The sequence below is a fragment of the Macrobrachium nipponense genome, chromosome 30 (genome assembly GCF_015104395.2).
Source record: "Macrobrachium nipponense isolate FS-2020 chromosome 30, ASM1510439v2, whole genome shotgun sequence".
Lineage (NCBI taxonomy): Eukaryota > Metazoa > Arthropoda > Malacostraca > Decapoda > Palaemonidae > Macrobrachium > Macrobrachium nipponense.
In genome coordinates this window covers 22,914,472-22,918,870 of record NC_087218.1, presented here as the reverse complement: position 1 = coordinate 22,918,870, position 4,399 = coordinate 22,914,472, and the positions used below count along the sequence as shown (strand labels likewise).

The following is a 4,399-nucleotide window of genomic DNA, read 5'->3' as shown; positions in this document are numbered from 1 at the left end:
GATTTCTCTTCACCAAATAGAAAATGCTTTTCATCATTTGCGTTAGGAACTGGTAAAAATACACTGCGAAAATATTTTCATGTATTGAAATATTTCAAAGTAATTAGGAAAACGCTAAGGATATATTGAATTTTCCTCGTGTAGCTCGGAGTGAGAAACTGTCGAAAACAGTCTTTTAAACCTAAGTAAAATAGACGCCACGCAGCGGAGGTATTTAGCAGTATGATAAAACTGCCAGTCTTTTGTTTAGCCCAAAATTTATTGCGTAATATTTACTAAAATATCTTTTTCTTTGATTCAAGTTATATAAAATCCTAACTGCTAGATTCCACGTTCAGGGAGCTCTGATATTATTAGTACAGTATTAACCTTCCTTTTCTTGTAATTTTTCCAATGATGTGCTGTATCCATACCCTTCGAAAAAGTTTTTTTTCTCGTCATTTTCCTAGAATGTTATGAGGAAAGAGAATTTTCACTGCGTCAAGTACTATCCTAAAAATTATCCGGCGGCCTTCTTCCCGCTATCCTGAGAGTTGATAAAGTCTACGGTAATTGTTTGCCACGTTTGAATTACTTCTCGGTTAAAAAGAATGCATTCCGGTATCGTAAGTATACTAATTACATAGTGTCGTAAGTATACTAATTACATAGTATTGTAAGTATACTAATTACATAGTACGATCCTGCCTGGATTTAACTGAAACCAGATTTCGTAAGAGTTTAGTGAACTTATAGCTTCAATATTCGATAAACCGTTGTTTATTAAGTTAAAATGTACTTGTAAATATCTAACTATAAAATATTTAATCAACTTTTGATAAAATGATTTACCGTATCTTCTCACATTTGGTTTATGTTTAGGATGACGAGCCAGTAGTATACACACACACACACACACACACACGCACGCACGCACGCATGCACCCACGCAAGCACGCACGCACCCGCACACACACACACACATATATATGTGTGTGTGTGTGTGTGTGTGTGTGTGTGTGCGCACATTTGTGTACATGTGCATGTATAGTATCTGAATGAAACGAAAAAATTCGCGAGGATAAACAATTTATTCTACAGAAGAAAGCATGTATTTTAGTATGTTAGCCTTCATTGCGAGAAGGGTTACGCGTGTCAATTTTGAGATGAAGTTGCAAGCCCATGCCCTGCCCCATTGATGTTCAAGGAAGCCTGTGTGCTAACGGAGTTTGGCAGTTCGCAGTGGTCAGCCATCCAAGTACTGACCAGACCCAACAGTGTTTAATTTCGCCGACTGGAAAACTAGCTCCGTAGCGAATGAATTTTCGTAGAATTCAAGAATCTTTGTGGATTCGTGTAATATCCGTAATATAAGATAATCTCTCACTTAATCTGTCGCATTATGACTCACGCCCATTCCAGATGTGTGCGTGTGTGTGCGAAAATTAGATAAATCATTTTACGCCATTTTTCCGAATCCCATCTGTCATTTACTGAGTGAATGTCTTCGTTGCTCTATTCGATATTGGTCACCTCACGCTGCTTTTGCTTGCGAGCGCCCATATTTCTGCGTAAACCTTTGTGATTATGTTTATATACGGACTCGTGAATGTGTATAGGTAAAGTGTCGTCTACATACATGTATGTGTAGCCGTTAAAGGGTCAAACTTGTTCCGTAGGAGATATGCTATATATCCACCAACTACACACACTCACGCACTGTATATATATATATATATAGTATATATATATATATATATATATATATATAATATATTATATATATATATATTATATATATATATATATATATAATATATATATACATACATACATACATACATACATACATACATACATAACATACATACATACATACATACATATATGTACTTGTGTTGTAGTATTGCGTGTAAATTAGATTAATAATGCATAATAAAGATGACATCATTTGATATAATCTCGGGATCTCTTTCCTTAGTATACCGCAAAATTTATGTTTCTTCTAACCATTAACCACCTTTATCGTTCATGAGCCACTCCACTTTTCATCTTATCTTCTCTTCAAATCGCTTACTTATCAAATTTTCCTGTAATTCCGTTTAGTTCCGCTTATCTGTTATCACTGTCCGCACTTTGATTCATTTCACTGACCACATATTATCCTTTTCTTTTGGGGGAGATCCTTTGAGAAGACTCTGCCGAGACAGACAATTCTACTCTATGGCGCAATCTAGGTCACCGGACAGTGGCTACGCGAACCAGTCATTTGGCTCTAAAACTGAAACTATTGTAAGTCCGCTTCGATCTTACTCTAGAGAAAGTTTGAGAGCGTCTTCTAAGTTGTTATTGATGCTCTATCGGCCAAAAAGACTGAACTACTTCTTGTGTTATTGCATCATAACGAGAGAATCTGGGATCTCCGTATGTTTGCAACTGTCGTTTCTACGGGAAAATATTTGCTAACAATCGACCAAGTACTTGACTACGGTAGCAGTGGCAGCAGCAGGATTGTCTATGAGATAGCCAGTTATACAAAACAAAATTATTTGTGTTAGAACTACGGCAATGAAAGAGCAACGAGAGAGAAAGAGAGAAGCATTGAATGAGAGAGAGAGAGAAAGAGAGAGAGAGTGAAAGTTTTATTTCATTCTAGGGCATTGGAGTGGCTCATATGGTACCCCTATGCCCGGTCTTTGCTAAGTGACTATGATGAAGTCAAATGCTGTCTAGAACGACGGCTATTTTCATCTATGTCATGATCTAGTTGGCTGTACTAGTGGTCTACCCAGCCTACTATGACCTATTCAGGCCACGACTGTGAACATACCCAACATCCATCATCCATCCGCCGATTACGTGGTGGGACCTAAAGGGAATTAGGGATTCGGGGGAATGAGGTCCTAGGGCAATGGGGATTGGGGGCATTTGGGGACACAATAGGGCAAGGTGCTCTTCATCTAAGGGAACAAAGTAAACTAAATGGAAACGTCACCCCTATTATTCGGAGATTTCAGGAGAATGAATGCGCGCGCAGGCCGAGGGCGGAGCCATGCCAAGGGGAGGCGGCATTGGTCAATGGGGACCCGCCCACCGTGCCACGGGAGGGGGCGGAACCAATCGCCACTCTCACTTGGCACGCTGTCAGTACGACGACACACGTCGTACGAGGCCGCCTAATTCGTTATCATTATCATCATAATCCCTTTGATGTGATCGCGGAATATTTTTCTCGAAGCCTTTGATGAGACGACTTTCAAATCAAGTCCCCGTCTGGAGAGACTCCCCAGGCGGTTTGGGCGCGCTCCGGCCCGTCGCTGGTCAATTGGCACCAATTTTGGGTACCGTGACCCGAAAAATGTAGGCATTGTACGCCTTCCTCGTACGCTGGTCGTTCACTTGGCACCACTTCTGAGTCAGCAAGTCTTCGCCAGCCCAACCACCCCCTCCCCCCTGTAATCAATAATTGGCTGGTTTTGTGTGTTGATGATATTTACCGGCGATTTTTGATGGCGCCAAAGTCGTTATACAAGATCGACTCTCTCGTGGAATGATGCCAAAATATCAACAAGGTTTCCTTCCATCTCACTTTTTGGCCCCCTCCTTTTTTCTCCCCTTATTCTGTTTCCCTTCTATTTTTTTCCCCCATTTCCCTTCCTCTATACCATATCCCGACGTCAACAGCTCTTGTCTCGTACGAGGTTCGTTTTGGTCAACACCTCCCAAAAAATGTCAAAGGAACATGGTCAAGCGAGCACCTAAAGTTGCCCTGAGAGCTTGTCAAGTCCACATCCATCCTTCACAAGACTCGAGTGTCCCAACGTATGGGAACTCTTCCCGTCTAGTGACAAATACATCCTATTACTCTTAGGATTTTATATCCCCTTTTTAATCTCTTGTCGACGTCAATGAACCTGTCTGTTTCAAGCAGTGAAAATTTTTCATTGATCTTATATTTTCCAGTCATTAAATACCAATATCTTTCTTTTATCTCAAAACTGTTAATATCAGTGTTCAGATTTCTATCACACTTCAGGGCTAAGGGTCAGTGGTAAGAGCTTGAATCAACGTTTCTTGTCACGTGCAATTAAATTTCTTTTAGATTTAAGCTTGAAAACCAGCACTAAAATGACTAAGAACGATTTGGTAAAAAGAAAAATGTGGGAAGAAAGAAAAGAAGTAAAAGAGAGAGAGAGAGAGAGAGAGAGAGAGAGAGAGAGAGAGAGAGAGAGAGAGAGAGAGAGAGAGAGAGAGAGACTGCTTTTTATTGCTGCAGCAACTTCGTCTTTGACACTTAAGTTTTATACAAATCTTTCTCTTCTCTCTGGGACTCTTAAACGACCGCTGAGAATCATTCTTGCTTAGCTTTTCAAACTTGCAATAAAGAATTTAAAGGAAGCACTTTATACCTTGGCCGTAT

General features: G+C 40.1%; 1 long non-coding RNA gene across 1 annotated transcript in view; it reads right to left on the bottom strand.

Moving 5' to 3' along the window:
* LOC135202374 (uncharacterized) overlaps positions 1-2,944 on the bottom strand; it is a 34,025-nt gene extending 31,081 nt beyond the window's left edge. The window contains exon 1 of the long non-coding RNA XR_010311724.1: positions 2,810-2,944. This is a non-coding gene — a long non-coding RNA (uncharacterized LOC135202374). The remainder of the gene's footprint in view (positions 1-2,809) is intronic.
* Between the last annotated feature and the right edge of the window lie 1,455 nt (positions 2,945-4,399).